Source organism: Patiria miniata, unplaced genomic scaffold (genome assembly GCF_015706575.1).
Source record: "Patiria miniata isolate m_02_andy unplaced genomic scaffold, ASM1570657v1 HiC_scaffold_9, whole genome shotgun sequence".
NCBI classification, from domain to species: domain Eukaryota; kingdom Metazoa; phylum Echinodermata; class Asteroidea; order Valvatida; family Asterinidae; genus Patiria; species Patiria miniata.
In genome coordinates, this window is record NW_024037076.1 from 13474512 (window position 1) to 13488978 (window position 14467).

A 14467-nucleotide genomic window follows, 5' to 3' on the forward strand; every position below is an offset into this window, starting at 1 on the left:
TGTTGAAATCACTTCAGCAGCCCAAACAACTACTGCTGAGATAATCACTACTGCAGGAGTGACAACAAGTTCTCTGGCCACGCCTGTTGCAGATACAACAACTGCTGATATGACATCAGCTGTGGAAAGCACAACTGGTAGTGCCACAACCATAGCTGAAGCTACAAGTACAGTTATTCAGACCACAGTAGCTGAAGTAACAACAACTCCTGGTGTGACCACTGGTGCTGAGACACTTCTGCAGAGCCAACTACTGTTGTAATCACTTCAGCAGCCCAAACAACTACTGCTGAGATAATCACTACTGCAGTAGTGACTTCAAGTTCTGTGGCCACCCCTGTTGCAGAGACCACAACTGCTGATTTGACGTCAGCTGTGGAAAGCACAACTGGTAGAGCCACAACCATAGCTGAAGCTACAAGTACAGTTATTCAGACCACAGAACCTGAAGTAACTACAACTCATGGTGTGACCACTGGTGCTGAGACCACTGCTGCAGAGCCAACTACTGTTGAATTCACTTCAGCAGCCCAAACAACTAATGCTGAGATAATCACTACTGCAGGAGTGACTTCAAATTCTGTGGCCACCCCTGTTGCAGACATAACAACTGCTGATGTGACTTCGGCTGTTGAAAGCACAACTAGTATTGCCACAAGCAAAGCTGAAGCTACAAGTACAGTTGTTGAGAACACAGTTACTGAAGTAACTACAACTCCTGGTCTGACCACTGGTGCTGAGACCACTGCTGCAGAGCCAACTACTGTTGAAATCACTTCAGCAGCCCAAACAACTACTGCTGAGATAATCACTACTGCAGGAGTGACAACAAGTTCTCTGGCCACGCCTGTTGCAGATACAACAACTGCTGATATGACATCAGCTGTGGAAAGCACAACTGGTAGTGCCACAACCATAGCTGAAGCTACAAGTACAGTTATTCAGACCACAAAATCTGAAATAACTACAACTTCTGGTGTGACCACTGATGCTCAGACCACTGCTGCAGAGCCAACTACTGTTGAAATCACTTCAGCAGCCCAAACAACTACTGCTGAGATAATCACTACTGCAGGAGTGACTACAGAGTCTGTGTCCACCCCTGCTGCAGACACAGCAACTGCTGATGTGACATCAGCTGTGGAAAGCACAACTGGTAGAGCCACAACCACAGCTGAAGCTACAAGTACAGTTGTTCATACCACAGTATCTGAAGTAACTACAACTCAAGGTGTGACCACTGGTGCTGATGTGACTTCGGCTGTGAAAAGCACAACTGGTAGTGCCACAAGCAAAGCTGAAGCTACCAGTACAGTTGTTCAGACCACAATATCTGAAGTAACTACAACTTCTGGTGTGACCACTGATGCTGAGACCACTGCTGCAGAGCCAACTACTGTTGAAATCACTTCAGCAGCCCAAACAACTACTGCTGAGATATTCACTACTACAGGAGTGACTACAGAGTCTGTGTCCACCCCTGCTGCAGACACAACAACTGCTGATGTGACATCAGCTGTGGAAAGCACAACTGGTAGAGCCACAACCACAGCTGAAGCTACAAGTACAGTTGTTCAGACCACAGTATCTGAATTAACTACAACTCAAGGTGTGAACACTGGTGCTGATGTGACTTCGGCTGTTGAAAGCACAACTGGTAGTGCCACAAGCAAAGCTGAAGCTACAAGTACAGTTGTTCAGACCACAGTATCTGAAGTAACTACAACTTCTGGTGTGACCACTGATGCTAAGACCACTGTTGCAGAGCCAACTACTGTTGAAATCACTTCAGCAGCCCAAACAACTACTGCTGAGATAATCACTTCTGCAGGAGTGACTACAGAGTCTGTGTCCACCCCTGCTGCAGACCCAACAACTGCTGATGTGACTTCGGCTGTTGAAAGCACAACTGGTAGAGCCACAAGCAAAGCTGAAGCTACAAGTACAGTTGTTCAGACCACAGTATCTGAAGTAACTACAACTCCTGGTGTGACCACTGGTGCTGAGGCCACTGCTACAGAGCCAACTACTGTTGAAATCACTTCAGCAGCCCAAACAACTACTGCTGAGATAGTCACTACTGCAGGAGTGACAACAAGTTCTCTGGCCACGCCTGTTGCAGATACAACAACTGCTGATATGACATCAGCTGTGGAAAGCACAACTGGTAGTGCCACAACCATAGCTGAAGCTACAAGTACAGTTATTCAGACCACAGTAGCTGAAGTAACAACAACTCCTGGTGTGACCACTGGTGCTGAGACAACTTCTGCAGAGCCAACTACTGTTGTAATCACTTCAGCAGCCCAAACAACTACTGCTGAGATAATCACTACTGCAGTAGTGACTTCAAGTTCTGTGGCCACCCCTGTTGCAGAGACCACAACTGCTGTTTTGACGTCAGCTGTGGAAAGCACAACTGGTAGAGCCACAACCATAGCTGAAGCTACAAGTACAGTTATTCAGACCACAGAACCTGAAGTAACTACAACTCATGGTGTGACCACTGGCGCTGAGACCACTGCTGCAGAGCCAACTACTGTTGAATTCACTTCAGCAGCCCAAACAACTAATGCTGAGATAATCACTACTGCAGGAGTGACTTCAAATTCTGTGGCCACCCCTGTTGCAGACATAACAACTGCTGATGTGACTTCGGCTGTTGAAAGCACAACTAGTATTGCCACAAGCAAAGCTGAAGCTACAAGTACAGTTGTTGAGAACACAGTTACTGAAGTAACTACAACTCCTGGTCTGACCACTGGTGCTGAGACCACTGCTGCAGAGCCAACTACTGTTGAAATCACTTCAGCAGCCCAAACAACTACTGCTGAGATAATCACTACTGCAGGAGTGACAACAAGTTCTCTGGCCACGCCTGTTGCAGATACAACAACTGCTGATATGACATCAGCTGTGGAAAGCACAACTGGTAGTGCCACAACCATAGCTGAAGCTACAAGTACAGTTATTCAGACCACAGAACCTGAAGTAACTACAACTCATGGTGTGACCACTGGTGCTGAGACCACTGCTGCAGAGCCAACTACTGTTGAATTCACTTCAGCAGCCCAAACAACTAATGCTGAGATAATCACTACTGCAGGAGTGACTTCAAATTCTGTGGCCACCCCTGTTGCAGACATAATAACTGCTGATGTGACTTCGGCTGTTGAAAGCACAACTAGTATTGCCACAAGCAAAGCTGAAGCTACAAGTACAGTTGTTGAGAACACAGTTACTGAAGTAACTACAACTCCTGGTGTGACCACTGGTGCTGAGACCACTGCTGCAGAGCCAACTACTGTTGAAATCACTTCAGCAGCCCAAACAACTACTGCTGAGATAATCACTACTGCAGGAGTGACTTCAAGTTCTGTGGCCACCCCTGTTGCAGAGACCACAACTGCTGATGTGACATCAACTGTGAAAAGCACAACTGGTAGTGCCACAAGCAAAGGTGAAGCTACGAGTACAGTTATTCAGACCACAGTATCTGAAGTAACTACAACTCCTGGTGTGACCACTGGTGCTGAGACCACTGCTGCAGAGTCAACTACTGTTGAAATCACTTCAGCAGCCCAAACAACTACTGCTGAGATAATCACTACTGCAGGAGTGACTTCAAGTTCTGTGGCCACCCCTGTTGCAGAGACCACAACTGCTGATTTGACGTCAGCTGTGGAAAGCACAACTGGCCGTGCCACAAGCAAAGCTGAAGCTACAAGTACAGTTGTTCAGACCACAGTATCTGAAGTAACTACCACTCCTGGTGTGACCACTGGTGCTGAGACCACTGCTGCAGAGCCAACAACTGTTGAAATCACTCCAGCAGCCCAAACAACTACTGCTGAGATAATCACTACTGCAGGAGTGACTACAGAGTCTGTGTCCACCCCTGCTGCAGACACAACAACTGCTGATGTGACTTCGGCTGTTGAAAGCACAACTGGTAGTGCCACAAGCAAAGCTGAAGCTACAAGTACAGTTGTTCTGACCACAGTATCTGACGTAACTACAACTTCTGGTGTGACCACTGATGCTGAGACCACTGCTGCAGAGCCAACAACTGTTGAAATCACTCCAGCAGCCCAAACAACTACTGCTGAGATAATCACTACTGCAGGAGTGACTACAGAGTCTGTGTCCACCCCTGCTGCAGACACAACAACTGCTGATGTGACTTCGGCTGTTGAAAGCACTACTGCTAGTGCCACAAGCAAAGCTGAAGCTACAAGTACAGTTATTCTGACCACAGTATCTGAAGTAACCACAACTCCTGGTGTGACCACTGATGCTCAGACCACTGCTGCAGAGCCAACTACTGTTGAAATCACTTCAGCAGCCCAAGAAACTACTGCTGAGATAATCACTACTGCAGGAGTGACTACAAGTTCTGTGGCCACCCCTGCTGCAGACACAACAACTGCTGATGTGACATCAGCTGTAGAAAGCACAACTGGTAGAGCGACAATCACAGCTGAAGCTACAAGTACAGTTGTTCAGACCACAGTATCTGAAGTAACAACAACTCCTGGTGTGACCACTGGTGCTGAGACCACTGCTGCAGAGCCAACTACTGTTGAAATCACTTCAGCAGCCCAAACAACAACTGCTGAGATAATCACTACTACAGGAGTGACTTCAAGTTCTGTGGCCACCCCTGTTGCAGAGACCACAACTGCTGATGTGACATCAACTGTTGAAAGCACAACTGGTAGTGCAACAAGCAAAGGTGAAGCTACAAGTACAGTTGTTCAGACCACAGTATCTGAAGTAACTACAACTCCTGGTTTGACCACTGGTGCTGAGACCACTGCTGCAGAGCCAACTACTGTTGAAATCACTTCAGCAGCCCAAACAACTACTGCTGAGATAATCACTACTGCAGGAGTGACTTCAAGTTCTGTGGCCACCCCTGTTGCAGAGACCACAACTGCAGATTTGACGTCAGCTGTGGAAAGCACAACTGGTAGTGCCACAACCACAGCTGAAGCTACAAGTACAGTTATTCAGACCACAGTATCTGAAGTAACAACAACTCCTGGTGTGACCACTGGTGCTGAGACCACTGCTGCAGAGCCAACTACTGTTGAAATCACTTCAGCAGCCCAAACAACTACTGCTGAGATAATCACTACTGCAGGAGTGACTTCAAGTTCTGTGGCCACCCCTGTTGCAGAGACCACAACTGCTGATTTGACGTCAGCTGTGGAAAGCACAACTGGCCGTGCCACAAGCAACGCTGAAGCTACAAGTACAGTTGTTCAGACCACAGTATCTGAAGTAACTACCACTCCTGGTGTGACCACTGGTGCTGAGACCACTGCTGCAGAGCCAACAACTGTTGAAATCACTCCAGCAGCCCAAACAACTACTGCTGAGATAATCACTACTGCAGGAGTGACTACAGAGTCTGTGTCCACCCCTGCTGCAGACACAACAACTGCTGATGTGACTTCGGCTGTTGAAAGCACAACTGGTAGTGCCACAAGCAAAGCTGAAGCTACAAGTACAGTTGTTCTGACCACAGTATCTGATGTAACTACAACTTCTGGTGTGACCACTGATGCTGAGACCACTGCTGCAGAGCCAACAACTGTTGAAATCACTCCAGCAGCCCAAACAACTACTGCTGAGATAATCACTACTGCAGGAGTGACTACAGAGTCTGTGTCCACCCCTGCTGCAGACACAACAACTGCTGATGTGACTTCGGCTGTTGAAAGCACTACTGCTAGTGCCACAAGCAAAGCTGAAGCTACAAGTACAGTTATTCTGACCACAGTATCTGAAGTAACCACAACTCCTGGTGTGACCACTGATGCTCAGACCACTGCTGCAGAGCCAACTACTGTTGAAATCACTTCAGCAGCCCAAGAAACTACTGCTGAGATAATCACTACTGCAGGAGTGACTACAAGTTCTGTGGCCACCCCTGCTGCAGACACAACAACTGCTGATGTGACATCAGCTGTAGAAAGCACAACTGGTAGAGCGACAATCACAGCTGAAGCTACAAGTACAGTTGTTCAGACCACAGTATCTGAAGTAACAACAACTCCTGGTGTGACCACTGGTGCTGAGACCACTGCTGCAGAGCCAACTACTGTTGAAATCACTTCTGCAGCCCAAACAACAACTGCTGAGATAATCACTACTACAGGAGTGACTTCAAGTTCTGTGGCCACCCCTGTTGCAGAGACCACAACTGCTGATGTGACATCAACTGTTGAAAGCACAACTGGTAGTGCAACAAGCAAAGGTGAAGCTACAAGTACAGTTGTTCAGACCACAGTATCTGAAGTAACTACAACTCCTGGTTTGACCACTGGTGCTGAGACCACTGCTGCAGAGCCAACTACTGTTGAAATCACTTCAGCAGCCCAAACAACTACTGCTGAGATAATCACTACTGCAGGAGTGACTTCAAGTTCTGTGGCCACCCCTGTTGCAGAGACCACAACTGCAGATTTGACGTCAGCTGTGGAAAGCACAACTGGTAGTGCCACAACCACAGCTGAAGCTACAAGTACAGTTATTCAGACCACAGTATCTGAAGTAACAACAACTCCTGGTGTGACCACTGGTGCTGAGACCACTGCTGCAGAGCCAACTACTGTTGAAATCACTTCAGCAGCCCAAACAACTACTGCTGAGATAATCACTACTGCAGGAGTGACTACAGAGTCTCTGTCCACCCCTGTTGCAGACACAACAACTGCTGATGTGACATCAGCTGTAGAAAGCACAACTGGTAGAGCCACAACCACAGCTGAAGCTACAAGAACAGTTACTCAGACCACAATATCTGAATTAACTACAACTCCTGGTGTGACCACTGATGCTCAGACCACTGCTGCAGAGTCAACTACTGTTGAAATCACTTCTGCAGCCCAAACAACTACTGTTGAGATAATCACTACTGCAGGAGTGACTACAGAGTCTGTGTCCACCCCTGCTGCAGACACAACAACTGCTGATGTGACATCAGCTGTGGAAAGCACAACTGGTAGAGCCACAACCACAGCTGAAGCTACAAGTACAGTTGTTCAGACCACAGTATCTGAATTAACTACAACTCAAGGTGTGAACACTGGTGCTGATGTGACTTCTGCTGTTGAAAGCACTACTGGTAGTGCCACAAGCAAAGCTGAAGCTACAAGTACAGTTACTCAGACCACAATATCTGAAGTAACTACAACTCCTGGTGTGACCACTGGTGCTGAGACCCCTGCTGCAGAGCCAACTACTGTTGAAATCACTTCAGCAGCCCAAACAACTACTGCGGAGATAATCATTACTGCAGGAGTGACTTCAAGTTCTGTGGCCACCCCTGTTGCTGAGACCACCACTGCTGATGTGACATCAGCTGTAGAAAGCACAACTGGTAGAGCCACAACCACAGCTGAAGCTACAAGTACAGTTGTTCAGACCACAGTATCTGAAGTAACAACAACTCCTGGTGTGACCACTGGTGCTGAGACCACTGCTGCAGAGCCAACTACTGTTGAAATCACTTCAGCAGCCCAAACAACTACTGCTGAGATAATCACTACTGCTGGCGTGACTTCAAGTTCTGTGGCCACCCCTGTTGCAGACACAACAACTGCTGATGTGACATCAACTGTGGAAAGCACAACTGGTAGTGCCACAACCACAGCTGAAGCTACCAGTACAGTTATTCAGACCAGAATATCTGAAGTAACTTCTGGTGTGACCACTGATGCTGAGACCACTGCTGCAGAGCCAACTACTGTTGAAATTACTTCAGCAGCCCAAACAACTACTGCTGAGATAATCACTTTTGCAGGAGTGACTACAGAGTCTGTGTCCACCCCTGCTGCAGACCCAACAACTGCTGATGTGACTTCGGCTGTTGAAAGCACAACTGGTAGAGCCACAAGCAAAGCTGAAGCTACAAGTACAGTTGTTCAGACCACAGTATCTGAAGTAACAACAACTCCTGGTGTGACCACTGGTGCTGAGACCACTGCTGCAGAGCCAACTATTGTTGAAATCACTTCAGCAGCCCAAACAACTACTGCTGAGATAATCACTACTGCTGGCGTGACTTCAAGTTCTGTGGCCACCCCTGTTGCAGACACAACAACTGCTGATGTGACATCAACTGTGGAAAGCACAACTGGTAGTGCCACAACCACAGCTGAAGCTACCAGTACAGTTATTCAGACCAGAATATCTGAAGTAACTTCTGGTGTGACCACTGATGCTGAGACCACTGCTGAAGAGCCAACTACTGTTGAAATTACTTCAGCAGCCCAAACAACTACTGCTGAGATAATCACTTCTGCAGGAGTGACTACAGAGTCTGTGTCCACCCCTGCTGCAGACCCAACAACTGCTGATGTGACTTCGGCTGTTGAAAGCACAACTGGTAGAGCCACAAGCAAAGCTGAAGCTACAAGTACAGTTGTTCAGACCACAGTATCTGAAGTAACTGCAACTCCTGGTGTGACCACTGGTGCTGAGGCCACTGCTACAGAGCCAACTACTGTTGAAATCACTTCAGCAGCCCAAACAACTACTGCTGAGATAATCACTACTGCAGGAGTGACTACAGAGTCTGTGTCCACCCCTGTTGCAGACCCAACAACTGCTGATGCGACTTCGGCTGTTGAAAGCACAACTGGTAGTGCCACAAGCAAAGCTGAAGCTACAAGTACAGTTGTTCAGACCACAGTATCTGAAGTAACTACAACTGCTGGTGTTACCACAGGTGCTATAAGCACATTTAGCGAGACACGTACTGTAGATTCACAGACAGCTACATCAGCTGGTACATCAACAGTAGCCGAGACAAGTTCTGAGGATAAAGTTACAACAGTTGGTGCCTCAACTGTGATTGGGAGTACCATAACAGTACAGTCTACTGTTGAGGAAGGTACTATCACACCTCCTATAACAACTTCAGCAGGTGTAACTACTATTTCATCTTTGACAACAACTCCAGAAGTAGCATTAACAGTAACAGCAGGAACTGGTACTGAGACAACTGGTTCAAATGAAACTACATCTGCTGTAACCACCGCTGTAGCCCAAAACATAACTACAGTAGAAACAACAACTATTGTGCCTGAAACAATCACTGAAGCTGCCATCACAACAGTTGACTTTAGTTCACCTTTGCAAAAAACTAGTAAGGCCACTATTGGAACTCAGGTTTCAAGAACAAATGCACCTGAAATTACCACTGGTATAGAGGCAACTACTTCAGGTTACACCACCTCTAGTACTCAGATTTCAACCACTGTAGTAGCCACTAAAGGATTGACTGAGACCACAGCTGCTTCTTTATTAACAACCACAGGTACGGATTGTTTTGCTAATATTAATATGTATTGAAGCAAGTGCAGTTGAATATGCCATACTTACATACGTGTGTTGTGTTTTTTTATATACATCCTTACTTTTTGTTTAACTTGTTGATTGTTTTAAGAACACTGTTTTGTTTTTCAGAAACAACAAAACCAGCATTTCTTAGGTCACAAAACGTTTGTTTTATACCATTCATAAAATCCAAATCTTAACGCTACAAATGAGGCAAAACTCCATTTGTGCTCCTTATCCTGACACCATTAATGAAGCACAAGAAAAGTAACAGGTGTAACAGTGACACACACACACACTGTGGCTTTTTAATTTGTACTTGCTCATTTGTATGTAAAGATTTTACACAATCTATTCATTTATTCATCTTGAATCATTTCATCATATGCATGCTCTGTGTTTCTGTGTTATATTTGTTTATGTTTGTGTTTTTCATTTATATTCATTTTCAAATTCATGTACTGATTGATGCTTTGCATGTGTTTTAGAAGTTGATTTTTTTCTACTTTCGTGGGTATCTGCAGAAATAAACATTTGAACTTTTATATATACTTTCTTCATTTTACCCAGGTTACTTTAGCATAGTGAGGATTAGTTTCAGGTTTACTTTACAGAATTGTTTAATTCTGCAGATACAATGAAGCAAATCAGGTATCAAGTATACTTAAAACCAAAACCTATGTACAGTGGGTGAATTTGAAAATGAAACATTAGAATTCTCATTATTGTCTATACTGCTCATTTCCATGAACTTACATGTTGACATTCACTTCCTTTGTATTGTGCACCTAACTGAACCCATTATTTGTACCTTTACTGCCTAGACCAACTTGCCTATTACTCCATATTCCATCAAAAACAACTTCCTCATGGTTTATCAATTCATCCAGGAATTAATATTATGTAATAAAATGTATTACTAAGGGAATAAATATGTGCTTGGCCGATGTTAAAAGGATACATTTAAAACAGGCTTGGGGCCTGGACAAAGAAGGAGAGGGACATTATCATTGACCAGGCCCCAAGCCTGTTCAATTAACATTGAACAAAATGTCAAAGGCTTAATATCAGCATCTGGCTTAATATTGCCATCATGATGGTTGAAGCTGTTGAAACACCCATTTCAAGTTGTTGATATTTCTGACTGCTTGGGACATGATAGTTTAATTGTGAGGCCATTTTCATTTTCTAACATTTATAATTGTGTGTATCTGCATTTCTTTCATCTTTGGTTGGGAATGTGTTTTAATCAAGTTGTTGGCTGATTAATCTGTAACATTCTATTCTGAACCCCTTGTGTGATACAGACCCACTTCACTAACTCATACATCCAAGATGTTACATTACTCCCTGATTTCCAGTTTTCCTTGGTCATATCCATGGTGACTCACATCTGTGTTGTACTAAAGGGGGCAAAAGGCCATCACTGTGTCAGAGTTGACCTATCACGGTAGAATCATGTCAACGCAGCTTGTGAAATATTGTTCAATTTCATGATATATGAATGGACGCGGAACACGCAAAATCTTAGACAAACAAATCTTAGTGTACAAAAACTCCATAAGGTTGTCTAAGGGGGCATGGCTAACTCGCAAATGGCTATAGGTCAATTACACAGAGAAATTCAAATGTGTTTGCTTCATATTATACTTTCATCTCAAAACAGAAAAAAAATAGAAGGAACCTCTCTTGTTTTTGCTGGTCACAGAGGGGCCAGTCAATATATGTAGTCTTTGTACCTGACTGACTCACTGACTTATGGAATGTCTAATTGAATGTCTCACTGACTGACTCATACTTAATAATTGCACTTGTTCAAGTCTCCAACTGACTTACTCCCCTTGTGAATGCGACTGTTCACCTATCTCACTGACTGACTCTCACTTGTGAATTAGACTGTTTACCTATTTCACTAACTGACGTGTGTTACTTGATAGTTAGACTTGTTACCTATCTCACTGACTGACTGACTGTCAGTTCTGAATTAGACTGGTTACCTCTTTTCAACACGTAGACCTCTACTGTTTATTGTACGAACATTTTAGCAATTCTATATCAGTTGAATAGGTTTTGTGCCCTCTGTGACCAGCTTTACAAGGCCTGTCTTGTCTAGTTTGAATCATATTCAAAAAAGCTATTGAAACTAAAAAAAACAGACATGGCAAAGTATACCATGGTTAGAAAGCAAATCACATTTTGATATTTGTGTATTTCCCTTCCTAACTTAACTCTGCTTTTGTGTGTTCTTGCTGTTCCACATGATTTTCTTTTGTTTGACGTTAAGTCAAATATGGCATATGTTTACAAGAGCAGAAAGTTCTTTCATTAAACATCTTCTAAATACTAGTTTTGCGATTATTGAGTTGAATTTACTTGCAACTGAAGCTACATATACTTCATACCCCATGTGCAATGCTTCCCAGTTTGAGAGATGCATTGTACAATGCTTAGAGATCAAAGTACATTGCAACTGAATTTGATGCAGCAAATTTTTGGGGTTTTATTGAATATTTATTCTAGAGATTAAAATTTCTGTAGCCATTAATACATTGAATCACAATCAACTCTGAGTATGCATTGTTGGCTGCTGTCCTGAAGCCAGAGAAAGTCATTCTTCCTGCAGCGAACATTTCAAATATCACTTTTATTTTTGTGCCATTTAAATATTTATATAGTAATGGATGGCTTTGAGGGGGATTCAAGAATATATTGCACCAGCTGTAACAATATTGCCTGAGTGGAAGACAAGTACAAAATTGTCATAGCGAGTGCAATATATTCTTGTGTCCTCCGAAAATATATAGCCATCCAATATTATTATTATGTATATCGGGCTGACCTGTTTTCGCAAAAAATACATTTCAGGATACTGTCTTCATTTCTCCTGTTTTGTCAAATTGTTTTTCACTTACCGAAACAACTTTCACGCCGCATGAAGCTGCCATTGCGGTTGTTGACTGGCTGTCAACTGAGTTTCTCTGCTCTTGATCTTTCGGGAACCAGCGAAAATGCCCGGATTAGGGCAATATCAAAAGTAACATTGTCTTCATACGGGGTACTTTTACTGACATAATATTGCTATCATCCAGGTCCTTTTTTTCTGATAGCATACAATACACTGATTTATTTTTACCGCTGGAAAGCCTGATATAAATAGTAATGTTTAATATTCATTTTCCATGCTCTTGTTTATTTTCTTCCAAGAATGTTACAATAACTTTAATTTGTTACGTACCATGCATTTATCTTGTTTCATTTCATGTGTTTGTTTTAATATTCATGCGTAAAATAGCTATTTTTGACAGTTATTGATGTCTTTTCATATTCTCCATTAATCAATATGTAGTTTGAGTGAATTTGAGATGCTATCCATTTGTTTTATTTGTCCTGTACATAATTATGTTTGCCTCTTTAATTACTCAAAATACAGGATGAGTAAAACAAAAGGGGAACCCAAACCTTAAGAAATCTATTTCATATTTACAAAAAATGTGTAGCACCAAAAATAAATACGAATGGTAAGTCAATTTAATAATCTTGTTTTACATGAAAACTCACTTTAATTGCTCAATTTGTTCAAATTATATCACCATTTAAATGAAATGACCCTAAAATCTGTTTTGTCCAAAAATTCAATTCAAATTCAAGAATTGTCATTACAATTGTCGGCAAACATCAGGAGCGATAAAATCCTTAGTTTAAAAGTTTAAAATATTCTACGAAGTCCTTTTGAAGGCCTGTGGATTTTATAAATCACGTTGTTAGTCAAAGCAGGGCTGTTAATAAAGATATAATGTACTACAGTTATAACTATTTTTGAAACAAATATTCTGTGACATTTTCTTTGTTGTTCCAAACAGTTAGAACACACAATAAATTGCTGTTTTTGGACAAACTGATTTTAGGGGCATTTCATTTAAATGGTGATATAATTTGAACAGCTTGAAGTTGAAGTATTTTTTTCATCTTGAAGTAGTTTATTAAATTGACTTACCATTCATAATTAGTTTTGATGGTACATTTTTTTTAAAATATGAAATATGAAATATACATCTTTGGGTTTGGGTTAAATTTTTTGACTTGCCCTGTAAGATCACGCCTCATATTAATAATAATATGTGTATATAATATCATATATCAGAAAAACATGTTAAATTACTATAATATGTATGCATTTTGCCATCTCATTTTTCTTTCTTTGGCCATATTTATATTTTCATTTTCATTCCAGATTTACATTTTGTATTTCAACATAAATATTCAGAAATTCTTGCCTTGAATTTTGTCATTTATTAAGGCAACATTTCTTTAATTTTCATATGTCTTTAGCAAAATCATTTTCCATTATTGTCATTTAATAATTCATGCTTGATTTCACATTTCATTTGAATATCTCCCATAAACCCCTAGATACATACCTTTTAATTGACTCAAATCAGCCAAATTGAAAGATTGTGCATTCCGACATAAAATGTGACATAAAATGCATCTATTCTGAATCTACATTCACATGTGCATCACTATTAAGCACAATTAGGTGTCTGAATTTGGCTGATTTGTGACGGTTACCATATTGTCTTTCTCATTCATATTTTGTTTTATATTGGTCTACTTAATAGTGGGTCCACATAAATATTTCTTGTAATTGTCCTCCACACTTTTCTTTAATATGAAGGACTTGGTGAGCTGAGTAACAAAATTAAAACTTAAAAAAATCTATGGCCCGTTGACATAGTATTTTTAGCAAGTTTTTGGGACTCAAAATCTATTTTTAGCTTATTTTAAAAATCGGCCAGCCAAAATGCAAAGTTATATCACAAAATCAACCATATCGTTACAAAGTATCATCCTTGCCCTTATTTGAGAAAAAATATAATGTTTAAATGTCACCCTTTTGCTTTTTTTGCACATTCGTTACAGCAGGTTTTTAGAACTTGCAAAATTGTTATTTTTACCCTAGATTTGTCCCTCAAAAAGTCAACTTGCCAGGGGTCTCAGAATATTTTCCTTTTGGATTTAATTAGAGTCAACAGTAGTCTTTCCATATCTGGACAATTTTTGGGGATTGTATCCTATTTATAGAGTATCCTATTGTATCATTTTCAAAAAAAAAAGG

The 14467-nt window shown here is 42.1% G+C and overlaps 1 protein-coding gene across 1 annotated transcript in view; it reads left to right on the forward strand.

Moving 5' to 3' along the window:
• The window catches only part of LOC119720871 (mucin-22-like), a 105395-nt gene that overhangs the window by 46951 nt on the left and 43977 nt on the right, over window positions 1-14467 (forward strand). The gene's annotated exons all lie outside the window — the stretch shown is intronic.